Source organism: Callithrix jacchus, chromosome 13 (genome assembly GCF_049354715.1).
Source record: "Callithrix jacchus isolate 240 chromosome 13, calJac240_pri, whole genome shotgun sequence".
In the NCBI taxonomy this organism is placed as follows: domain Eukaryota; kingdom Metazoa; phylum Chordata; class Mammalia; order Primates; family Cebidae; genus Callithrix; species Callithrix jacchus.
In genome coordinates, this window is record NC_133514.1 from 94,227,100 (window position 1) to 94,253,786 (window position 26,687).

The 26,687-nt window shown below is 41.9% G+C and overlaps 1 long non-coding RNA gene across 1 annotated transcript in view; it reads right to left on the minus strand.

Annotated features, from left to right (window-relative positions):
• Nucleotides 1–8,257, minus strand: part of LOC144579066 (uncharacterized) — a 20,232-nt gene extending 11,975 nt beyond the window's left edge. Inside the window, exons 1-2 of the long non-coding RNA XR_013525907.1 lie at nucleotides 8,190–8,257; nucleotides 2,795–2,887 (exon numbers count right to left, since the gene is read on the minus strand). This is a non-coding gene — a long non-coding RNA (uncharacterized LOC144579066). The remainder of the gene's footprint in view (nucleotides 1–2,794; nucleotides 2,888–8,189) is intronic.
• Nucleotides 8,258–26,687: the final 18,430 nt, after the last annotated feature.

Genomic DNA, 26,687 nt, shown 5'->3' on the forward strand with positions numbered 1-26,687 from the left:
GAAAGGAAAATTATATACTAGTCTATATCATAAAAACCCTGAAGAAAATAATTAGCTAATTGAATCCAGTGAAATATAAAAAGAGTAAGACCTCTTTATAACAGGAGTTTATTCCAGGAATGCAAGATTCGTTTAACATTTGAAAATCAATGTTTTTCATTTAATAAAATAAATGAAGAAAAACTGCTAAGGTAATCTTTATAGGTATAAAACATTTTTTGACAAACTTTAAGTCATTTGTGATAGGAACTCTTAGCTTATTAAGAATAAGAGCTACCATCCTGACCAATATGGTGAAACCCTGTCTCTACTAAAATAAAAAAAATTAGCCAGTCGTGGTGGTGCACGCCTGTAGTCCCAGCTACTTGGGAGGCTAAGGGAGGGAATCGCTTGAACCCGAGAGACAGAGATTGCAGTGAGCTGAGATCATGCCACTGCACTCCAGCCTGGGCGACAGAGCAAGACTCCAGGAAAAAAAAAAAAAAAGAATAAGAGATAAAACAGCAACTCAAAGTACTGTTAAAAAAAAAAAAAAAAATAGGAGAGGAGAGAATGCCCTTAATGTGCATCACCACACCCAGGTAATTTTTAAAATTTTTTGTAGAGATGGGGTCTCTCTATGTTTCCCAGGCTGGTCTTGCACCTTGGCCTTCCAAAGTGCTGGGATTACAGGCATGAGCCACCGTGGCTAGCCATGTACTATATAGCTTTGAAGGCCTTAGCAATACAATAGATGATAGATAGATAGATTAGATTAGACAGACAGACAGATAGATAGATAGATAGATAGACAGAATGAGGATTAGAAAGAAAAAAATAAAACTTTGATTATTAGCAGGCTATATGATTATGTACATAGAAACTTTTGAAGAATAAGCAAATAACCTGTTAGGATAAATAGGTGAATTTAACCAGATTGCTGAATACTCAAGTCAATATAAAGAAAATCAACTTTATGCCTATATTCTGACAACAAACAAATAGAAAATTTTTTAATGATATTATTTACAGAAGGATCAAAACTATCAAAAATCTAGGAATAAATCTAATGAAAGATATGCAAAACCTCTCCACTTAAAACAACAAAATATTATTCAGATGAAGAAAAGTCAAATAAATGGAAAGGTATATCACGTTAATAAATTGGAAAGATGTCATTTATCCCTAAATTCATCTGTAGTTTCAATGCAATCCAACCAAAGTATCTGCAAGTTTTTATGTGGATATGTGCATGAAGAAATTGAGAAGGTGTTTCTAAAGCTTATTAGGCATGCAAATGACCAAGAATAGCCAGGACAATCTTAAATGAAGAACAGAATTAAAAGATTTACATTATTAGATATCAAGACATATCGTAAAACTGCAGTCACTTAGAATGATATTATTGCAAGGAGGACAAATAGACCAATAGAATAGAAAGAGTTTGGGGGGAAAAGCCACACATATCTATTCCCTTTATGACAAATATGAAATTTCTATGCAATGAAGACAGGGTTGCCTTTGTTATAAATGGAGGGTCAATCAGATTTCAATAATGAAAAAATTGATTACCTTGATTTTTACCTTAATACACAAAAATCAATTCCAAATGGATTTTATATATAAATGTGAATACAGAAGAGCTCCTTTATTTGGAGTAGGTGAAGATTGCTAAAACAAAATACAAGCATTAAGAATAAAAAAGAAGGCCGGGTGTGGTGACTCACTCCTGTAATCCAAGCACTTTGGAGGCCAAGGTAGGTGAATCACCTGAGATCGGGAGTTCAAGACCAACCTGACCAACATGGAGAAACCCTGTCTTAAAAAAAAAAAAAACAAAAGAATAATAAAGAAAAAGGTGGTTAAATTGAATTTTAAAATTAGGGACGTCTATTCATAAAAGACACTATCAATTGAGTGAAAAAACAAGCCACAGAATGGTAGAGCGTATTTACAATATCTATAGTTGATAAAGGATTTGAATTTAGAATTCAATAGTAGTTAGCTGTTGCTACATAATAAATTACCCCCAAAACAATGATCTCATAGTCTTGGTGGGTCAGGAATCTGGGAACAACTTAGCTGGTTGCTTCTGGCGCAAGATCTCTCATGAGGTTGTAGTTAAGCTGCCAGCTAGTGCAATGGGTTCATCTGAAGACCCAAGCAAGGGATCCACTTTCAAGCTTTCTCATGTAGTTGTAGGCAGACCATGGTCCCTTGTCACATGGGTCTCTTCACAGGGCTGCCTTGTGACATGGCAGCTGATTTCCTTCAGGTCAAGCGACCAGAGAAAGAATGAGCACCCATGACAGAAACCCAGTCTTTTAATTAAGTTTAAAGTGACATCTTATTACTTCTGCCATATTCTATTTGTTAGAAGTGAATCAATAAATCCAGTGCACACTCAAGGGAAAAGGATTGCAGATGGCATAAATACCAGGAAGTTGGGTAATTGGTGGACCATTGGAGGCAGCCTACCAAAGAATTTATGAAGAACTTTTAAAAGTCTTGATCTAGGTAGGAGTTAATATGAGTGTGTTTACTATGTGAAAATTAATCTATTCAGATGTGATTTGGGTGCTTTTCTGAACATAGGTTATACATCTGTGGAAAGTTGACTTAAGAACATATTTGACAAAAAAACTCTAGGCAGAATTCTAAAGATTATTATCTCCTGGTTATTAAGTCAAGCTCTAATCTAGACATTGCTGTGAGTGGATTTTGCAGATATAATTAAAGTCCCAGCTGACTGTAAAACTATCCAGGTGAGCATAACTCAATCAGGGGAGCCCTTTAAAAGCAGATAATTTTTCACCTGTAATTTCGGTGCTTTGGGAGGCCAAGGCAGGAGGATTCCTTGAGGCCAGAAGTTTGAGACCAGCATGGGCAAAATAGTGAGATTCTGTCTCTATTAAAAAGAAAAGAAAAGATTAAATGATTTAACTATGTAAAGCACTTAGAACATAAAGTGCTATATACAGATTAGACATTATCATTATTAAACTTCAAATTGAAGCCTAGGATGTTCCCTCATCATTCAGAGGAGGTTTAACTCCTTTGGGGTTTTGGAAAATGCCCTCAGAGTGTTCCACCAGCCCAGAGGCTGGGATAAGGAGTGCCTCCAACCCTCTAGATTGGGGACCAGGGAACATTGCTTTTGACTTGTGTTAAAGCCACTAGCCCCATGTTGCTATTGGACACTTGAAATGTGACTAGTCCAAACTAAGATGTGCTGTAAGTGGAAAAAAAGTCACTGGATTTTAAAGACAGTATGAAAAAAAGAATGTATAATAATAGTTCATTCATTTTTTTACATTGATTATATGTTTAAATAATACTTTGGACATATCAGGTTAAATAAAATACATTACTAAAATTAATTTCACCTGTCTCTTTTTGTGGTTTTTAATGTGGATACTAGAAAATTTGAAATTACATATGTGGCTCACACTGTATTTCAACTGGACAGCAATGGTTTAGACAGTCTGTTTCAATGCCAGCAGTCAGAGTGGTCCTTTAAAGATATAATTCACATCATGTTACTACTCTGCTCAAAACCCTCCAGTTATATCAGATCTCATTCAAGAGTAAGTCAAAATCCCTATCAAAGTCTACCGGGGTCCTGTGTGATCAGCCTCCACCCCACCCACGATCTTTCAGGTTCAGTGTAAATCAAGTTCCAGATTTTGCTTAACCTGAAGTTTACATCATGGAAGAAAGGAAGGGGAGATTAACGTAGGTTCTTGCTAAGAAAAATAGTACAAATTATGAATTTATTTATTCATTTTGAGACAGTCTTGCTCTGTCCCCCAGGCTGGAGTGCAGTGGCATGATCTCGGCCCACTGCAGCCTCCACCTCCCAGGTTCAAGCGATTATCCTGCCTCAGCCTCCGGAGTTTCTGGAATTACAGGCCAGGTAATTTTTGTATTTTTAGTGGAGATGGGGTTTCACCATGTTGGCCAGGCTGGTCTCCAACTCCTGACCTCAGGTGATCTCTGGCGTCAACCTCTCAAGGTGCTGGGATTACAGGCATGAGTCACCGTACCCAGCCAAATGATGAGTTTAGAATTAGGTACTCTGATGGTTAGTACTAGATGTCCACTTGACTGGATTGAGGGATGCCTGGATGGCTGGGGAAGCATTGTTCCTGGGTGTGTCTGTGAAGGTGTTGGTAGAGGAGACTGACATTTGAGTTCCTGGACTGGGAGAGGAAGATCCACCCTCAGTGTGGGTGGGAACCATCCAATCGGCTGCCAGCACAGTTGGAACAAAGGCAGAAAAGGGGAAGAAACAGCTTCCTGAGTCCTCTCTCAGACTCTCTTCCTGTACTGGATGCTTGCTTCCTCTTCTCCTGCCCTTGGACATTGCACTCCAGGTTCTTCAGCCTTTGGACTCTGGGACCTGCACCAGCAGCCTCCTGGGGACTCTTGGCTGTCGGCCTCAGCCTGAGGGCTGCACTGTCAGCTTTCCTGGTTTTAAGGCTTTCAATCTTGGACTGAGCCACGCTTCCAGCTTCTCTTTTTCTCCAGCTTACAGTCAGCCAGTCATGGGACTTTGCTTGGTAATCCTGTGAGCCAATTCTCCTCGATAAACTCCTTTACATACATATACACATATATCCTATTGGTTCTGTCCCTCTGGAGAACCCTAATACAGGTTTTGGTACCAGGAGTGGTCCTAGAGGAACATAATTTTAAGCATAAATTTCCTTTGTCAGTTTTGGAGTTTCTGGAGTTGGATATCTAATCTGATTAGACCCAAATGCTTCAGACTTTATTTCTAATAGTATGGACGGCACTGACAGTCCTTGGCTTGAACTATTTAGAGAGTTATGCAAAATAAATGCATTTGATATACCTGATTCCCTGTCCTTAAGAGGCAAGGAGTTTAGTGACTCTATACATGATACCTTTGAACATTTGTAGAGAACCAAGGGATATAATGAAGTTGGTTGGTTCCTCCTAAGTTCCCTCAGCAAAGTGATGAAGGAAAAGGATGAGCTCAGGGATTCTATGTCCTGGTTCTAGAAACACATACATAGCATAAAAGTTTCTTAGGGAGCCCTGGGTGAGAGTCTTCTCTTCTGTGGACAAAGAGCTAAAATGGGTGAAAATCAGATACAAGCTCTTATGCAAGTGACTGACCTGCAATGGAAGGTTTATGCTCAGCCTCACCAAGTGTCTAATGTCAAAGGGAAGGGTTTAATAGGGAAAGAGGGGACCCTACAAATTGTGATGGGAACATGGGGGACTGATGAAGCTGGGGACACCTGAGCTCTTAAATTCTGATGAGCCTTTTTTGTTAGAGGACATGGCATCCCCACCTCCAGTAGTGGCAACATGCTTTTGCTCACCCACTGCAGTACCTGCCTTTCCTTGACATTAAGCCTGCGTTGCCTGGGGAAATAGCAATGTCCTCCCCTGAGGTAGCTGCCAGGAAAGACAATCTGGTTCTCCTCAGGGCCCACCTCCACCACTCGTCTTTGCCTCTGGACTCTAACTGGACTCCACTTCCTACAGGCCCCTAGAGGTGAGGTTCAGGGTGTGATTCATGAGAAGGCATGCTATACTCCAACTACTAATCAAACTTTTTAGGGGCTACTGGATACTGGCTCCAACTACTCGAGTTTTCTAATTTACATCATCAGAAATCCAGGGAATAGGTATGGGAATAGATATTAAGAGTGTGGGATAATGGAGGAAGAAACATAAAGTTGGATCAGGCTGAACTTATTGCTATGGGTCCACTAAACAAAGACTCTGTATTTAATGTTGCAGCTCAGGGAGTTAAAAAGGGTTCTTATATTTACTTGCTTGGTTAGCTGAAACATGGATCCAAAGATGGCCCATTGTGAGTGAGCTGGAAATGCCTGATCTCTCTTGGTTTAATGTAGAGGAAGAATCCAAAGACTTCGGGATATTGGAATGTTACAGTGCCTTTGTCACTGAGGACCCACTCACCCCAACGGGGAGGATCCAAAAGACATACCTTTTACCAGTACCTTGTGAAAGAGATTTGTAAAGGGAGCACCAGCATCCTTGAAGAGCTCTGTGATTGCTCTTTTCTGAATGCCAGATCTTACACTGGGAATCACACTAGCTGGAAAACTTAAATGCAGTGGGAATAATTGGATCCCGAGGTGGCAGGGGCCAAGTGGCAGCACTCAACTATTATAGGCAAGGTGGGCATAATTAGTAATGGACAGAGGCAAAGCAGCAATCAGAATAGTCTGACACCTGGAGAGCTCTAGCATTGGCTAATTAATCATGGTGTTCCTAGAGGTGAAATCAACAGGAAGCCTACTCTATTCTTACTTGATCTATATAAGCAGAAAACTTCCAGGTCAAGTGAACAAAAGTCCAATTTGAATTATAAAAACAGAGAATCATGGTCCTTCAATCAATTTCCAGACTTGAGCCAATTTATAGACCCAGAACCCCTTGAATCAAAGGGAGGCCAGGTCCATTTGAGGAAGGACCCCACTATACTACTGAAAATGTATACTGTTAATCCTTCTTCTATCCTTCCTCAAGGAGACCTCTGGCCTTTTAGCAGGGTAACTGTGCTCTGAAGAAAGAGAAATAATCAGACTTTTTGGGGGCTACTGGATACTGGCTCTGAACTGTCATTGATTCCAAAGGAGCCAAAATATCACTGTGGGGTGGGGCATGGTGGCTCACACTTGTAATTTCAGCACTTTGGGAGGCTGAGGCGGGCGGATCACTTGAGTTCAGGAGATCAAGACCGGCCTGACCAAAATGGTGAAACCCCACTTCTACTAAAAACACAAAAAAATGAGCTGGGCCTGGTGGCACACACCTGTAGTCCCAGCTACTTGGGAGGCTGAGGCAGGAAAATTGCTTGAACCTGGGAGATGGAGGTTACAGTCAGCTGAGATCATACCACTGCACTCCAGCCTGGGCAACGGAATGGGACTCCATCTCAAAAAAAAAAACAACTCACAAAAAAAAAAAAAAAAAACCACCAAAAAAAGGTCACTGTAGCCTTCCAATTAAAGTAGAGGCTTATAGATGTCAGGTAATTATTGGAGTTTTATCTCAGGTCTGATTTATAGTGAGTCCAGTGAGTCCCTGGATCCATTCTATGGTAATTTCTCCAATGCTAGAATGTATAATTGGAATAGATATTCTTAGTAGCTGGTGGAATCCCCACACTGGTTTCCTGGCCTGTGGGGTGAGGGCTCTTATGGTGGGAAAGGCCAAATAGAAGTCATTAAGAATGCCTCTACCTAGGAAAATAGTAAATTAAGGACTTGAAACACACAGGGTGATGATTCTCACCACATCCCCATTCAGCTCTCCTATTTGGCCTAGGCAGAAGATGTAGATCTTAGAGAATGATGGTGGATTATCATTAGCTTAACCAAGTGGTGACTCCAATTGCAGCTGTTGTAGTAAACGTGGTTTCACTGCCTGAGCAAATTAACAAATCCTCTGGTGCCTGGTATGCAATTATTGATCTGGCAAATGCCTTTTTCTCCATTCCCGTCCATAAGGCCCACCAGAAGCAATTTGCCTTCAACAGTCAAGGCCAACAATACACCTTCATTGTCCTACATCAGGGGGTATTGACTCTCTAGCTCTATATCATAAATCTTGTTCACAGAGAACTTGATTGCTTTTCCCTTCCACAAGATATCATACCAGTCCATCACATTGATGACATTATGCTGATTGGACCTAGTGAGAATTAGCAAGCACTCTGGCCTTATTTGGTAAGACATTTGCATATCGGGGGTGGGAAATAAATCTGACTGAAATTTAGGGACCTTCTGCTTCAGTGAAATTTATAGGGGCCCAGTGGTATTGGGCCTGTCGAGATATTATTTCTAAGGTGAAGGATAAAATGTTGCATCTGGACTCTCCTACAACTATGAAACAGGCACAACACCTAGTGAGCTTATTTGGATTTTCGAGGCAACACATTCCTTATTTGGGTGTGTTACTCGGGCCCACTTATCGAGTGACAAGACAAGCTGCTAGTTTTGAATGGGACCCAGGACAGGATAAAACTCTGCAACAGGTCCAGGCTGCTGTGCAAGCTGCTCTGCCACCTGGGCCATGTGATCCAGTTGATCCAATGATGCTTGAGGTGTCAGTGGCAGATAGAGATGCTGTCTGGAGCCTTTGGCCAGCCCCCATAGGAGAATCACAGTGGTAGCCTTTAGGATTTCAAAGCACAGCCTTACCTTCCTTCTTCTGCAGGTAACTACTCTGCTTTTGGGAGACAGCTCTGCTACTGGGCTTTGGTAGAAATGGAATGTTTGACTACAGGTCACCTAGTTACCATGCAACCTGAACTGCCTGTCATGACCTGCGTGCTTTCTAACCCATCTAACCATAAAGTTGGGCATGCACAGCAGCATTCCATCATCAAATGAAAGTGGTATATACATAATTGGGCTTGAGCATGTCCTAAAGGCACAAATAAGTTACATGAGGAAGTGGCCCAAATACCCATGGTTCCTATTCTTGTGACCCAGCCTTCTCTCTCCCAAGCTGCACCTATGGCTTCATGAGGAGTTCCCTATGATCGGTTCACATAGGAAGAGAAGAGAATATTTGCTTTATAGATGGTTCTGCACCATATACTGGCACCATCTGAAAGTGGATAGCTATAGCACTACCGTCCCCTTCTGGGATATCCCTGAAGGACTGTGGTGAAGGGAAATCTTCTGAGTGGGCAGAACTCTGACAATGCACCTACTTGCACACTTTGCATGGAAGAAAGAAATGGCCAGATGTGTGACTATATACTGATTCATGTGCTGTAGCCAGTGGTTTGGCTGGTCAGGGACTTGGAAGGATCATGACTGAAAAATTGGTGACAGATTTTGGGAAGAGGTATGTAGATGAACTTCTCTGGGTAGTCAAAAACTGAAGATATTTGTGTCCCATGTGAATCCTCACCAAAGGGTGCCTTCAGCAGAGGAGGATTTTAATAGCCAAGTGGACAGGATGACCCATTCTGTGGACACTACTCAACCTCTTTCCCCACACCTCTGTAATTGCCCAATGGGCTTATGAGCAAAGTGGCCATGGTGTCAGGGATGGAGGTACACATGGGCTCAGCAACATGGATTTCTACCCCACAAGACTGACCTGGCTACAGCCACTGCTGAGTGCCCAATTTGCCAGCAGTGGAGACCAACACTGAGCCTTTGTTATGGCACCATTCCTTGGAGTGATTAGCCACCTACCTCATGGTAGGCTGATTACACTGAACTACTTCCATCATGGAAGGGGTAGCAGTTTATCCTTTTTGGGATAGCCAGTTACTTCTGATATGGATTAGCCTTTCCTGCATGCAGTTGTTCTGCCAAGATGACCATCTGTGGGTTCACAGAATACCTTATCCAGTGCCATGGTATTCCACACAGCATTGCTTCTGATGAAGGAACTCACTTGCCAGCCAAAGGAGTGCAGCAGTGGGCTCATGCTTATGGAATTCACTGGTCTTACCATATTCTCCATCATTTTGAAGCAGCTTGCTTGATAGAATGGTGGAATGGCCTTTTGAAGTTGCAATTACAATGCCAACTAGGTGGCAATGCTTTACAGGCCTTCTGGAGAAGGCTGTATATGACCTGAATCAGTGTCTAGTATATGGTACTGTTTCTCTCATACCCAGGATTCACAGGAACCAAGGAGTGGAAGTGGAAGTGGCACCACTCACCATTACCCCTAGTGACCCACTAGCAAAATTTTTGCTTGTTGTTCCCATGACATTCTGTTCTGCTGCCTCGAGGTCTTAGTTCCAGAGGGAGAAATGCTGCCACCAGGAGACACAGTACAATTGTGTTGAACTGGAATTTAAGACTGCCACTGACTACTTTAGGCTCCTCATGCTTCTGAGTCAACAGGTTAAGAAGAGAGTCTCAGTGTTGCCTGGGGCGACTGACCCAGACTGTCAAGATGAAATCAGACTACTACTCCACAATGGAGGAAAGGAAGAATGTCTGGAATTTAGGATATCCTTTAGGGTGTCTCTTAGTATCACCCTGCTCTGTAATTAAGGTCAATAAGAAACTACAGCAACCCAATCCAGACAGGACTACATACAAATGACCCAGACCCTTCAGAAATGAAGGCTTGGATTACTCTGCCAGGTAAAAAACCACAACCAGCTGAGGTGCTTGCTGAAAGCAAAGGGAATACAAAATGAGTAGTAGAAGAAGGTAGTCATCAATACCAGCTACCACTACATGACCAATTTCAGAAACAAGAACTGTAAGTGTCGTGAGTATTCTCTCCTTATTTTGTTAATGATACATTTATGTTTGTGCATATATACACCTGTATTAAGCAGCTATCTTTGTTTTATATCTTTTCTTGTTCCTTTATGATGTAACAGAAGATTTAGTGACTTTACATCAGCATATAAGTGTTGTTAATTTTATGTAACAGTATTTAAGTTAAGGATTAGTGCTTTTCAGTTGTACAAAGGATAGTTGCATTATGTTGGGTAGAATTATGACCTTGTTATTGTCTTTATTTGGAGATAAGTAGGATTTAAGGTGTGTGTGAGTGCCAAGTTGACAAGAGGTGGACTTGTGATGGTTAATACAGATGTCAACTTGATTGGATTGAGGAATGCTGAGATGGCTGGGGAAGCATTTTTCCTGGGTGTGTCTGTGAGACTGTTGCCAGAGGAGATTGACATTTCAGTTGCTAGACTGGGACTCAGTGTGAGTGGGCACCATCCAATCAGCTGCCAACAGAGGCTGGAACAATGCAGGCAGAAGAGGGACAAAGCAGCTTGCTGAGTCTTCTTGTGCTCTCTCTTCGCATGCTGCATTCTTGCTTACTCTCCTCCTGTCCTTGGACATCAGACTCCAGGTTCTTTAGCCTTTGAACTCTGGGACATCCAGCAGTGGGCTCCTGGGGGCTCTTGGGCCTTCAGCCTCAGACTAAGGGCTGCATTATCGGCTTCCCTGCTTTTGAGGCTTTTAGACTTGGACTGAGTCACTCTCCCAGTGTCTCTTTTTCCAGCTTGCAGATGGCTTATTCTGGGACCTCACCTTGCTATCATGTGAGCCAATTCTCCCTGATCAACTCCCTTTTATATATACATATATTCTCTTGAGAACCCTAACACGGGTTCAGAACTGAATGTGAGTTTAGAATGAGAAAATAAACCAAAACAATTTATTGGACTCTTGGAAATTCTGGTCCCTTTCTTCTGATCTCTCTTTAGGCATATTATCAGACATGCTTAGGCAGAATACTTCCACACTGCAGCCTGGTTCCCGTTTCCCCATCTAGAATTTTCCACAACCCCAACAACAGCTGCCCAGGCTGAGGGGAGACTTGAAGCTCTGACCTCACTGTCTTTGACCTCTCCTCTCTTTCTGCCTCCTTGCTCTTGTTTGTATCATGAGGTGCCCACTGTATGGCTTTTCCACTTGCCCTTTCCTGTGCTTGAAATGTTCCATCCCCAGCTGTCCACAGAGCTCACCCTCTCCTCCTCAGGTGTCTGCTCAAATGTCACCTCATCAAAGCAACCTGCCCTGTTCTCCCTATAAAAAGCATCACCCCAATTCTGCACTTTCTTTTCTCTCCACCTTGCTTTCATTACTCTTCTAACACTACCAGCTGACATATTACGTGTTGACACATTTGTTTGTTCATTGTCAGTCTCCCCCCTTTAGAATGGAAATTCAGGAGGACAGGGAATGTTTTGCCTCCTATAAGTACACCTGGCACCTAAAAGTAGGCCTGGCCCTTGGTAAGACACATAAAAAAACTATTGGTTGAATGAATGAATATAAGTTGAATAATAGGGAAGCCTTATTGTTTTTCAGTATGGAGTCAACTCTTTAAGGAAATAACTGACTCCACACTCCCAGCCCATATTCTCGATTATCAATTACTTCAATCACCTACTAGTGTGTGATAGCTATTTTTGGCTACCTGGCATGCTTCCACATCATTCTTACCCTAATCCCACACTCCACTTAGCCCCAAGGATAAGCACACACTCTAGGCATGGCCAAGTGGTGTGCTCCTGATGACTGGTCAGAAATGAACTCACCACCTAAGCTTGGCCAATCCATGACCTCCTCAAGATCATTTTCACTGGAGTTAGGGAAAAGGACGTAGCCCCTTGACATGTGTCACATTATTGAGATAGAAGGCTGTGAATTAAGGGCTCTGACGGGTGTATTTTTCCCTGGCAGAGAAAGAGATGGATTGAAAGAAAGGAGTCCCAGCAGCATGGAGTCCTGGGTCCAATTTCTGGAGCTCCTCTGCTTCCTGCAGTTCCAGGATGCTGGAACCTAGGAGTTTCCCAGCATCCTTCCAACTTCCTTTTCTGCTTTCATAAATACCAATTGAGCTTCTGTTACTCAGGATTAAAACTCCTCATTAATATGCACCAGGCTGTTCACTGAGGATGTAGTGATGACCTGGACACTATCCTTGCCCTCAAGGAACTTACAGCCTTCAGGGAGAAAGCAGAAGGGAAGATGGCAATGGCAATGCAGTCTGAACACATGTACTGGAAACAGAACTTGCCAGAATTCAGAGGTCTGGCATGTGTCATGACACTGATCAGCTACTTTAAGTTCTTGTGATAATTCTATGTTCAAAGCAACCTAAAGATCTAAAATAATATTGTCGGTCATCAAATTAATATATATACCGAGCACCTACTGTATGCAAGGGTTACCATAAGTGCTATGATACAGACCTGTAGAGAATTCTAACTGGGGTAGGTTGGCCTTTTAAAAAATATTCAATACATGGCAAATATGAAATGAAGTCAAAGGACATTCTATTTCTTCCTATCTGTGTCTTTCTTTTTTATTTTATTTTATTTTTGAGATGGGGTCTTGCTCTATCACCCCAGCTGGTGTGCAGAGGTGCAGTCATAGCGCATTGCAGCCTCCAACTCCTGGGCTCAAGAAGTCCTTCTGCCTCAGCTTCTCAAGTAGCTGGGACCAAAGGTATGTACCACCATGCCTGGCTAATTTTTTTTTTTTTTTTTTTTTTTTTTTTTGAGACGGAGTTTCGCTCTTGTTACCCAGGCTGGAGTGCAACGGCGCAATCTCGGCTCACCGCAACCTCCGCCCCCTGGGTTCAGGCAATTCTCCTGCCTCAGCCTCCTGAGTAGCTGGGATTACAGGCACGCACCACCGTGCCCAGCTAATTTTTTGTAATTTTTAGTAGAGACGGGGTTTCACCATGTTGACCAGGATGGTCTCGATCTGTTGACCTCGTGATTCACCCGCCTCGGCCTCCCAAAGTGCTGGGATTACAGGCTTGAGCCACCGCGCCCGGCCCGCCTGGCTAATTTTTTTAAGTAGTGACGAGGTCTTGCTATGTTGCTCAGGGTGGTCTTGAAATTCTGGGCTCAAGCCATCCTCCCACCTCAGCCTCCCCAAATGCTGGGATTACAGACACAAGTGAGTCAGTGTGCTTGGCCCTATCTGTGGCTTTCTAAAGGAACAGTTCAGCATGGTGGTTGGGAGTGTGTGCTTTGGAATCCCAATTTTGTTACTAGCCAGGTGATCCTGGGCAAAGTCACTTTATCTCTGTGAGACTCAGTGTCTTCCTGTAAACTGGATAATATAACTATTTATTTTACAGGATTGTTAGGAAGATTAAATAAGTCAATTTGAGTAAAGCAGTTAAAATAGTGCCCGACACATAGTAAATCCTCAATCAATGTTAGCAAACAACGCTGTGTCTAAATTACATAAATCATAAATTCCTCAAAAGCAGGAGCCTTTGCATTATTCGTAGCTCTGCTAACATGTACAGACCACTCAAGATTTTTCTAGTTGCTTGGCTCAGCAGTATTAATCTATTAGCAGATGTAGCATTGTCTTGCTTGCTGGTTTCTCCATCTGCTCTAAATTTAGTACTAAATAAAGACAGTTGTGGGGTGGAGAAGTTTTTAAAGATTTCTGGTCCAAATCCATTAGGTTTTTTGTTTCATTTGAAAGCTGTAATCCAGAGAGAATTTGGAAGCATATGCTAAAGACCATTTTTAGGCATATTTTGTAGACATTTGTAGCATCTATTTACATTAGTATGTGTTTCCATACTTTGAACTGTCAACCCTTTGCATACAGTAGTATCCTAACTGATATTCCAAATTTGCTACTATGCTATATGTGGGCTTGCATAATTCCTAACTCATAACCTATGGATATTAAATAAATTAGTTTATGAAAAGCAATTCACTTTTTTTCCATCTTGGTAAGTAGCACAGCTACAATCCAATAAAGACAAATAAAGATATCTAGGACTCAGGCATCCTAATTATGCCTTATACTTGCATAGTGCATAATAATACCTTACATTTGCATATCTTATTTAATTCTCACAACCACTCAGTGAAGTAAGCAGGCATGGAAGTATCATGAATTCCATTTTACATATGAAGAAATTAGGACCTCAAGGTTTTAACTGACTTACCTAAGTTTACTACATGGTAACAAATGGCAGAGCCAAGATCATACTTGGGTTTCTTGACTGCCCTTTTTACTTTACTGGTAGAGGAAAGTGTTAGGAATTTTCATTTTCTTCCACCAATATTTACAGCCTGACTCTACAAAGAACCTTGCCAATGGTGGTCTGTTGTGAGCCTTCAGCAAGGTACGGGTCTTGTATGCCTAATCCCACTTTGTAAATGTTATAGAGCCATCCCCCTGGCAAGGAGGATTTATATCAAGCAAATGTTGCAGATAACAGTATTTAGCTGCATCTGCTAGAGCTGACAAACTTAGGAATCAAAAGACAAGCAAGAATCATCAATGAAGCAACTCAACACCGTGGGAGAGAATCTTCTAGTCAACACTTAATCTCCTTGCTCCTTAAAATTCAAGGTAAAGATGTCTATAAACTCCCTAAAATATAGTCACAGGCGGTATTTTGTAGGTAGTACTTTGGTGTTTTACATTTGTTTTCATTGGAAGAGAGTCACTGCTCCAGAATTTCTTGTTATTGAATAGACGAGAGTGGACAGGAGTTTGAAGCAGAAAAGAGAATCAGCCTGAACATACAGCTGCTGGGGACTATGTGGTTGAGGCAGAAAATGCTTGTGCTGTAAGGAGTTAGAGTGAGTGGTAGAGACAGAGTGACTAAAATTTCTACATAGTTAGTTTATAAATTCTATTTTTAGTATATAAATTCTGATCAGACTAGTGTAAACTGGCACAGAAAAATATGAAGCAGTTATGTTGGACATAGAAATGGGAGAAAAGAAAGCCAGACGATGTAAAAAATTTATTCCCCCGCCACTCCAGATAACACCCCTGTGTGAGGGTTAGGAGTCCATATATTTCAAGAGACTTAAAACCAATTCAATGAGGTTGAAGAATAATGAGATGTATTGATTCTCATAGGTCAAAAGAAAAAAAAAACAAAACAAGCAGGGATGGTACAAACATCAAATGCAATTGGATCTGAGGCTCAAAGGATATTAGGGTTTTCCCTGTCTCTCTCCTTCCGGCTTTCTACACTGCTTCCTTGTTTATTATCTTCTTTCTTACTGCAAATGAGCTTCCTCCATGTAGTCGGAGAAGTTGGCTGCCAGCCGTGGTAGGCCAATACTCCATGCTAGGGTATCACTGTTAAACCAAATCCCAGCACAAAGAAAGAACACTTTTCTCTGATGGCTTCCATGTCTTACAGAAGGATTGTGATTGGTCAATGTGGACCACAAGGTCTCTCTGTGGACCAGTCGCAAGCTCTAGGACAATGGAGTGCCAAAACTAGCCAATCCTTGCTTATGTCTCCACACTTGTAGCCAAACCAGATGGAACCCATCACCAATAAAGTGGTGGTAAAGAATTTGACGGAGCAAAGGCCGGGCGTGGTGGCTCACACCTGTAATCCCAGCACTTTGGGAGGCCAAGACGGGTGGATCACGAGGTCTAGAGATCGAGACCATCCTGGTCAACAAGGTAAAACCCCGTCTCTACTAAAAATACAAAAAATTAGCTGGGCACGGTGGTGCGTGCCCGTAATCCCAGCTACTCAGGAGGCTGAGGCAGGAGAATTGCCTGAACCCAGGAGGCGGAGGTTGTGGTGAGCCGAGATGCGCCATTGCACTCCAGCCTGGGTAACGAGAGCGAAACTCCGTCTCAAAAAAAAAAAAAAAAGAATTTGACGGAGCTATCCCAGTTCACTACAGCAAGAGTTCCCAAATTTACCTGAAGATAAACATTGCCTGGACACTTGTTAAAAAACAGATTCTTTGGATCCCAGCTTAGACCTCCATAATCAGAATTTATATAGGAGAGGGATGGTAATTTGTATATTTAGCAAGTACCCCAGGTGTATTAGTTTCCTATTGCCACTGTAACAATTTAGTGACTTAAAACAATGTGGATTTATTATCGTTCTGGAGGTCAGAAACCCAAAATTGGTTTCACTGGGCCAAAGTCAGGATGTTGACAGGGCTTGTTTCTTCTGGAGACTCTGAGCGGAGAATCCATTTCTTTGTTTTTTTTTTTAAGCTTCTTGTGGCTGCCTGTATTCCTTGGCTTGTGTCCCTTTCCACCATCTTTGAAGAGCATCACTCCAGTTACTGCTTCTATAATCTACAACACCTTTTCCTCAAACTGACTCCTTCTGTGCCCCTTTTATGGACCATTGGACATTGGGTCCACTTGGATGATCCAGCATAATCTCCAAGTTCAAGATCCTAACTCAGTCACATCTACAAACTGCCTTTTCCCATATGCTTTATGGTTTGGATATGCCCCTCGAATTTTGTGTGTTGAAAACTGAATCGCCAAATTCATATCTTGATGGTATTTGGAGGCAGAGATTTGGGGAGGTAATTAGTATTAGATAAGGTCATCAGGGTGGGATTCCTATGATGGGACTGGTGGCTTTATAAGAAGAGGAAGAGAGACTTGAGCATGCAGGCCGTGCCCTTTTGTCACATGATGCCCTTCACCATGAAAGCCCTCACCAGAAGTTGAGCAGATGCCGGTGCCATGGACTTTCCAAACTCCAGAAGTGTGAGAAATAAGTTTCTTTTATTTATAAATTACCCAGCCTCAGGTATTCAGTTATAGCAACAGAAAACAGTCAAAAACACTATTCAAGGTGATATTCACATGTTCCAAGGTTTAGACATGGACATACTGGGGCCACAAGTGTAACAGAAGTATTCCAAACTATAAATTTTATATAAGCATAACTAATCACTTAACTGTATATAATATACAGATGCCCAAATTGGGTGGCCCAACCACCATGTTTTTTAATGTGTTGGTAACTCATTTCATTTTTATTGTTGAGTAGTATTCCATTGCTATGGTTTCAATGCCCCCCTAGAACTCATATTGAAATTTAATTGTCATTTCAATATGGCATTAAAAGGTAAGGTTATGATGAAGCACAAAGGCCCTCACCAGATGCTGGTGAATCTATTTTGAGTGATATTAAAATTACTACCCTGGAGTTCTTTTAGTTTGTATTTACCCTGTGTTTCTTTTTCCATCTCTTAATACCTAAATACGGATTCACTGGGCACTTTTCTAGGCAATGTGTATTATAAAATGGCAAGTGTCAGGATGCCCCTGAGTCCAAGTTTAGCTCCCAAGTTTGCAATAGGTGGCCTCAGCTGTCTCTGTGATCTTGTCACTGCATCCTGCTCATTTTAAAAATTATTTTTCTCTTCTACTTCTGTTTTGTTCATAATATCCCTCTCTTGTAGCCTAGTGGCACCTGGAAGGCACTCAGTAAACACGTGTTCAATGAATGAACGCACTCAAAGAGCATGCAGCCTTGTTAGAAAAATTAAATGCCTTTAAGAATATTTGCTGGCACCAGGAGCCGTGGCTCACACCTGTAATCCCAGTACTTTGGGAGGCTAAGGTGGGCGGATCACAAGGTCAGCAGTTTGAGACCAGCTTGGACAACATAGTGAAACCCCATCTCTACTAAAAATACAAAAATTAGCCGGGTGTGGTGGCATGTGCCTGCAGTCCCAGCTACTCAGGAGGCTGAGGCAGGAGAATTGCTTGAACCCAGGAGGCAGAGGTTGCAGTGAGCTGAGATGGCACCACTGCACTCCAGCCTGGGCAGCAGAGCAAAACCCTGTCTCTACTAAAAATACAAAAAATTAGCCGGACATGCTCACTTGAACCCAGGAGGCAGAGGTTGCAATAAGCCAAGATTGTGCCACTGTACTGCAGCCTGGGTGACAGAGCAAGACTTTGTCTCAAAAAAAAAAAAAAAAAATTTTATGGATCCTCTTCCACACATATTACCTCTCCCATCTCACCTCTTACTTCACTCCTCTCTTATCCTACCCTCACTGTATTGACCTTTACTTCTGTTACATAGATATACCAAGGTTGTTTCTGTTTCAGGATCGTTACATCAGCTCTCTCCAGATTTTTGCATAGCTCTCTCCATCATTCAGGTCCCTACTCAAATGTCACTTTCTCAGAGAACCTCCCGATTGCTCTATCTAAAATAGTACTCCACCTCCTCCCCCAATCTAATCATTCTTTATGTGTGGTTTTTTTTTTTTTTTTTTGAGTTGGGGTTTAGCTCTCATTGCCCAGGCTGGAGTGCAATGGCACAATCTCAGCTCACCGCAACCTCTGCCTACCAGATTCAAGCCATTCTTCTGCCTCGGCCTCCTGAGTAGCTGGGATTACAGGCGCCTACCACCATGCCCGGCTAATTTTTATATTTTTAGTAGAGACAGGGTTTCACCATGTTGGTCAGGTTGGTCTTGAACTCCTGACCTGGTGATCCACCTGCCTCAGCCTCCCAAAGTGCTAGGATTACAGGTATGAGCCACCATGCCTGGCCTATGTGTGTGTTTTTAAAAATAAAATAGCAATTGCCACTTTAATCTTATATTCATCATATGTACCACCCTCTAGAATGTAAGTTATTTTTTCCAACCTTCAAGTTCCTGGGTACATGTGCAGGATATGGAGGTTTGTTAGATAGGTAAACATGTGCCATGGTGATTTGCTACACAGATCATCCCGTTGCTCAGATATTACACCCAGCATCCATTAGCTATTCTTGATCCTCTCCCTCCCTTCATCCCCTACCCTCCGACAGGCCCCAGTGAATGTGGTTCTATGTATCCATGTGTTCTCATTTACCTCCCACTTATAAGTGAGAACATGAGGTATTTGGTTGTCTGTTCCTGCATTTGTTTACTAAGGATGATGGCCTCCAGCTCCATCCACATCCCTGCAAAGGACATTATCTTGTTCCTTTTTATGACTGCATAGTATTCCATGGTACATATATACCACATTTTCTTTATCCAGTTTATTATTAGTGGGCATTTAAGTTGATTCCATGTCTTTGCTATTGTGACTAGTGCAACTACGAACATATGTATGGGTCTTTATAAAGAACGTATTTAGTAAGTTCTTTAAGTGTCATGAATTTGTCTTATATATCACTGTATCTCCATCTAGAGCAGTGCCTGAAACAGTAGAAACTCAATAAATTTTTGTTGGATGAGAATTTTCATTTACATTTTAGGAAAAGAAAAATTTGAACAAGTTTTATAATACCTACTTTTATAGCTGAAGCAACTGAAGGTGAGATAGGTTCAGTAACTTGCCAGGAGGGCACACAGATAGAGCCAGGATTTGAATGCTTGTCCATTTGACTTCAAAAGTCATCCATTATCTTAGCCTCTATGCTACTGTCTCGTAATGAAGTGGAATATATACACAAAAGACTACAAAATCAAGTGCCAGTGCAGTGGCTTGAGGTTGTTTGGATGAGATGAGCAGAGATGGAGTCATCAGAGGGAGGAGAGCTGGCCTCATGCATGAGTGAGATTTGTAAAGATGGAGGCAGGAGAGAGGGCAAACCTTGGGCCTGTGCCTGTGATTGTCCACTGTGGCTTTGTCCTTGGCTGAAGAAGCCAAGCCCATCTTCTCCTGGAAGAGCAGTGAGGATGGAGGGCCAGTTGTGGGGTCAGGACTTTGTAAGCCACATTCCTGGGCCTTTGTGTCAAACCTACCAACAAAGAACACTTTCCGAGGAGCTTTTGTGGACTGTGGTTAGGCCTGCAGTCAGGACCTGCATTCTAACTAACCAGTGTAGCCTCCAGCAAGTTCAGAGCCACTTTGCAGCTCCCTGGCCATGGGGATGATCTGTGTGCTGGGGAAGGCAGCTGGGCTGAGAGGGGCTTTTGAACCACAGCATCTGTTTTAAAGAGGAGGGATGTTATTGTTGAACCAGGTAGGAGGTGACCTGGGAACCAGCCTCCCTGAAGAGGAGGGAGGGAAGCAGCTATGGCCAGGGTTATGTGGTACTCTGATTTCCTTCCTGATTAACGAACGATGTAGATGCCTTGGTACCCGAGCCCTGGAGGAGGTTCCCTCACCCTGAGAAAGCTTTGTGTCCCAGCTTATCCTGGGAGCCAGCTCTCCTGGGTGGTGCAGCACAGAGGGAAGGAAGGAGGTGGCAGTTTTAGGGCAGCAACTTGGAGAAGCGTGTCAGAGTGCCAGGGAAGTGGAAGTCAGCCAGGAAAGGAAAGGGGAAGAAGGAAGAGCAGAGAGGCAGCAGCAGCCCCAGGAGAAAGGGACAGCAGACCCTCAGAGGGGCAGGATTTTCCATCTTTCCTTAGAGGAGGGGCTGGGTCTTGGAACACCCTCCCTTCTCTGCCCCTCACACACAACTTATCCCGAGGAGCAGATGTGAGGTCTGTGCCCACTCAAGCGCTCAAAGTCTCCTTCCCTCTTCAATACCCATCTGCTGGGCCTAATTCTTACCTCAAAAGGGTAACTCTTGATTATCCTTGAAGTTCTAAAAAAATAGGAACTGTGATTTTGGTCTAAGCTAAAGTTAATTAGTTTTCCTCAAGGTTGTCTCCCAAGAAAAATGCTTAAAAAGTATGAAAAAAATTTGGTGTTGGGCCGGGCGCGGTGGCTCATGCCTGTAATCCCAGCACTTTGGGAGGCGCAGGCGGGCGGATCATGAGGTCAAGAGATCGAGACCATCCTTGCCATGATGAAACCCGGTCTCTACTAAAAATACAAAAATTAGCTGGGTGTGGTGGCATGCGCAGGTAGTCTCAGCTACTTGGGAGGCTGAGGTGGAAAAATCGCTTGAACCCAGGAGGCGGAGACTGCAGTGAGCCGAGATTGCGCCACTGCACTCCAGCCTGGCGACAGCGCAAGACTCGGTCTCAAAAAAGAAAAAAATTTGGGGTTATTTAGGTAGACTGTAAGCTAGAAATATTCATTAGCTAGATATTCATTAGATTTTATCACTGAAATGACACCATAGCACAAGTGCCAACTCTTTCTTTTTTTGAACATTTAGTTTTTTGCTTTTTTAAAAATGTTAATTTTTATTTATTTATTTTTGAGGTGGAGAGTTGCTCTGTAGCCCAGGCTGGACTGCAGTGGTGCAATCTCAGCACACTGCAACCTCTGCCTCCCAGGCTTAAGTGATTCTCCTGCCTCAGCCTCCCGAGTAGCTGGGACTACAGGTGCATGCCACCATGCCTGGCTAATTTTTGTGTTTTAGCAGAGGCAGGGTTTTGCCATGTTGGCTGGGCTAGTCTTGAACTCCTGACCTCAAATGATCTGCCTCAGCCTCCCAAAGTGCTGGGATTACAGGTATGAGCCACTGCACCTGGCAGGTTTTTTGCTTTTGATGAACTTGTCATTTCCAGCACTCCTTGCTTGCAATGTTCTCTCTTGTACCTGTGACACTGAGGGAAACTGTTAGATGCCATCAATTGTTCACTTGATGGACTAAAAACTGTCTAGATGTAAGTATGATCTGGAGTCTACTGGGGGAAGGGAAAGACTGGGTAAACTATAACCCTTTCAGTTCATATCCATTGTCATTCAATTCTGAATTCTAAGATATGGCACCCAGTAGGCTCACTCTACATGTTTATTGAATGGAAACAATGTCCGAGAAGTTCAACTTTTATCAAAAAGCCTTTTAGGTAGGTAGAATCATGACTGTGGACTGTCTTCTAAATAGTTTAGTGGTTCTATTATTCCCCTCCCCAAAATATTTTGGATTTTATGCCCTACACAGGTCTGGGCCCTACATTGATGTCTAGGGCTTTGCCTCTGGAACCAGCAGTATTGGCCTCACTTGGGAGCTTATTAGAAATGTAGTCTCCAGCCCATCTTCAGATCCAAGGAATCAGGATCCATTTTTTAATATGATCCCCAAGTGGTATGTGTGCATGTTAAAGTAGGAGAAACACCGCTCCGAGGCATCTGATCGGGAGGCCCTCCCAGGCCCTGGCTTCAGAGTAGAGCTATTTGTGTTTCAGGGTAGCACCACACCACACACTGGGCAGAGTTCAAATTCCAGCTCTGCTGCAAACTTCATCACAGGGACAAATGACCCAAAAACAAAAACAAAAACCAAACTCAAAAGAATAGTACAAAGAATTTCTGTATATGCTTTACCTAGATTCATCAGCTATTAACATTTTGCAATGTATGCTTTAATGGTTTTTTTTCTCTCTACCTATGTATGATGATTATTCCTGAATTCTTGGAGTTAATTGCATATACCTGCATGTCTTTACCCTCAATACTTCAGTGTGTAGCTCCTAAAACAAGGACATTTTCTTCACAACCACAATACCAGGGACAGAATTAGAGGGAGGCTAACAAGGCCTGAGAATGGGTGGCCCCTCAAGGGGGCTTCCTTCAACTTTGTACCTTACGAGCCTGTGTTGCCTCACCCTAGTTCTGACCTGCATGCTATAGTTATCAAAATCAGGAAATCTAATGCTGACTCAATACTATTATTTAATCTATAGTCTATTATATCTATAGTCTAATCTATAATCTATTATATATGTATAGTCTAATCTATAAGCTATTTTCCAATTGTGTCTATTGTTCGGTAAGGTCCTTTATAGCAACATTTTTTCCCCAGACTCAATTCACTATCATGCGTGACATTTAACTGTCCTGTGTATTTAGTCTCCTTCAATCTCGAACAGTTCCTCAGGCTTTGCTTTTATGACGTTGACATTTTTGGAAATAACAGACTAGTTATGTTATAGAATGTCCCTCAATATGGGGACAAGTTACTTTTTAATCTCTTAATGGTTCCATTTCATCACTTGTAAATTGGGAACAGTCCCTCTTTCGTGTGGAATCAAATAGGTGAAGACATGTAATGGACTTGACACATGGCAGGTGCAGGTGGATTAAACAAGAAGCTGCCACCAATTGGGCACTTGTCAGCACCATGCCAAGTGCTCACATGTATTGTCTCATTTCATTTTTACTACAACTCCATGAGATGGGCTGTATTTCTATCCCTACTTCACAGAAGAAGGATCTGAGACTTAAAATCTTTTGTCCAAGGTCTCATAGCTAGTAAGGAGTGACATGGGGACTTGACCCAAGTCAGACTGCAAAGATTACTCACTTAGTGACATGCTTGTGATGCTTGCTAAAATCTAACTTTTTAAAAGGAATATTTTCCTAAAGTTCACCATTTTAACCATTTCAAAGTGTATAATTTAGTGATTCTTAATAAATTTACAATGTTGTACAATTCTCAGCACTAATTCCAGAACATTTCCATCACCTCATGAAGAAACCCAATACCTCACAATTTCCCACTCCCCCATTCCCTGACAACCACTAATCTATTAATCTACCTCTGTTTCTGTGGATTTGCATATACATAAAATGAACTACTACTAAGCAATAAAAAGAAACTAATTACTGATACACGTAACATTTCAGATCTCAAAAACAACACAGAGTGAAAGAACCCAAATACAAAAGACTGAGTATGGAAAGATTCCATTTATGTGAAATTCTAGAAAAAACAAAGCCTTAGGAACAGACAGCATGGCAGTGGTTGCCCGGGGACAGGAGCATACGGTTGGGAGGCGGCAATGACTGCAAAGAGGCACAAGGGAACTTTTTGGAGGCAGAGAGGTGTTCTAATACTTGATTGTAGTGGTGGTTGCACATTGGATATATTTGCCCAAATGCATCAAATTGTCCACTGTGTCAAGTTTGTAATATGTAAATCATACCTCAATAAGATTGTAAAAAAGGAAGAAAAAAATCCCAAGCATATCTGGTCCTGAATGGAGTTCAATTCATCAGCATGGCTTCCTTCATTGTTTGGCCCCAGATCTATCTTCCCAGCCTCATCTCCTGGTTCTCTGATGCTTGCCATGGGCAAGCCCAGTGTTGGGCACTCAGAGAACGTGGGGAAGGGGAGCCTCTATCTTCAGGGAACTCATAGCCTAATCTGAAAGCAGAAAGAAAGGGTGGCCAACTCTGACATAGCAGGGCACCATTCCTAGAGGACTACTGAGTCTTAAAGGACAAGAACAAGAATATTCCAGACAGGGCCTGCATTCCAGTCATTTTCAATCTCAATTTAGAATCAAGTTTCAATCTAAAATTTTGAATAGGTAATTCATTTCTATGGCTGTATACTTTAAACCAAAAAGATGACAGAGTTTATTTTATTGCTTTTAGAAATGTGGGAATCACTTGTAATGTTCAGGTTAGTCGATGTTAAGTAATTTTCAGAAGCAACTGGGATTATTTTAAAAATCACTGGGTTAAACTGGGTGTGGTGATGCATGCCTGTAGTCGCCAGCTGCTCAGGAGGCTGAGGCAGGAGGATGGCTTGAATGCAGGAGTCTGAGTCCTGCCAAGGCAACACAGCAAGACCCTATCTCTAAAAAACAAAACAAAACCTAAAACATTGGGTTGACACTAAAATACCATGATGCTAACTTGTGCCAGGAGGTCCTTTGCTGGAGGGAAGAGCATCCCATCCCGAGATGAAAAGGTTAAAGTTCTATATTCTCCTTACCCTTGGAAAGCTCCCATTCATAGGAGGTGGAACCATTAAATAAAACAAAAGGAAAATAAAACCTTTCAAGCCTTTGCCTGCCCCTATCAGAGATGTATCTGAGAACTGGCAGTAGCTTGGCTCCCTTTGAGTGCTTTGGAACTACAGTCTTCAATATTTCTTGCTTTTCTCCTAAAAGAAATTTGAAAAACTGTATTTCATTTTTCTTTCCTTCTTCCTTTCTTTTTTCTTTCTCTCTCCTTCCTTCCCTTTCTTTCTTTCTTTTTTTAAATAACTGATCGGGTTTCATTCTGTCACTTAGGCCGGAGTGCAGTAGCATGATCATGGCCCACTGCAGCCTCAAACTCCTGGGCTCAGGCAATCCTCTCACCTCAGCCTCCTGAGTAGCTAAGATTACAGGCATGAGCCATCATGCCTGGCTAAAACTGTGTTTCTTCTTGTACCTTTTTTTTCAAAAAAAATTTTTTTTTATAGAGATGGGGTTTCACTATGTTAGTCAGGATTGTTCAATCTCTTGACCTCGTGATTCACCCGCCTCGGCCTCCCAAAGTACTGGGATTACAGGTGTGAGCCACGGCGCCCGGCCTCTTCTTGTACTTTTAAAGGTCATATCTAAAATGTTTCATCACAAGTTTAAATAATAGTAAGGTTTGTTATTTCTGGCATAAGTATTGGCATTTTAAAATAAGATTGTTACATCATTCTTTAAATGTATCCAAGGAAATTTAAAGATCATAATGCATCTATCATCCATTTAAAAAATACATGAATGAGCTTTTCTTTAAAAGACATTTTACATCACTCTTTTTTTTTCTTATCTTATATTTCCATTCCACTTACCACTGAGCATGTTAATATAATGTTTTAAGCTGGAGAGTCTTTTATTGATCAACCGTTTAACACATTTCCCTATAAATTAAAAAAAAAAATTCTTGACTGAGTCTGATAAGCTTAAAAAGCTCATTTTGATTGTATAATTTTAATACCTAATTGATCTGAACAACATAAAATATTACATATTTTGGTATCTATTAAAATTAAAGTACAGGATATTTTTGCTGAATCAAATAGAATTGAGTCAAACCTAGTCCTAGTTTTCATTTCTATGGATGGAAGCACAAAACACCTGTTCATTCATTCAACCAATATTTATTTAGCACCTCCTACATGTCAATAACTACTCTAGGTACTTGGGATACATTGGTAAATACTACAGAGAAATCCTTGCCCTCATGGAGCTTACATTCTAGTTGGGGGTAACAGGCAATAAGCAATAAACACACACATAAGTAAATCATATAGTATGTCAGAAGTGCTACAGCAAAAGAGAAAGCAGGTTAAAAGGGCTTTGGGTGTATTGAGAGAGTTAAGAGTGGGCTGTGATTTTTAAAAGGTCAGGGTAGGTTTCAATGAGGTAACTTTTGACCAAAGGAGGTGAGAGAGTTGGCAATGCAGATTATCTGGGTGAAACATGTACAAGGCAGAAGGCACAGCTAGTGCAGAGGACCTAACTTGGGAGCATGGCTAGCATCTTCTAGGGTCAAGAAAAGAGGTCAGGAAGGCTAGAACGTATTGGAGAATGACCGATAGATGAGATTTAGAGAGGTAATGCTCAGGGGTGGAGTGGTGGTGCAGATCTTACAGAACCCTTTAGATTATTGTAAGGATGGAGATTTTCACTCTAAGTGAAATGAGGATCATTTAATGCAGGAATTTAAGCAGACAGAAGACATGTGACTTACATTTTAAAAGGATCACTCAAGCTATCATGTTGGGAATAGGCAAGCATGAGAATAGAGAGAGCTTTTAGAAGAGGAATCCAAAGATGAGATGATGGTGGCTCAGACCAGGGAGTAGTAGTGGAGGTGGCTCCGACTGTGGACTAGACATGG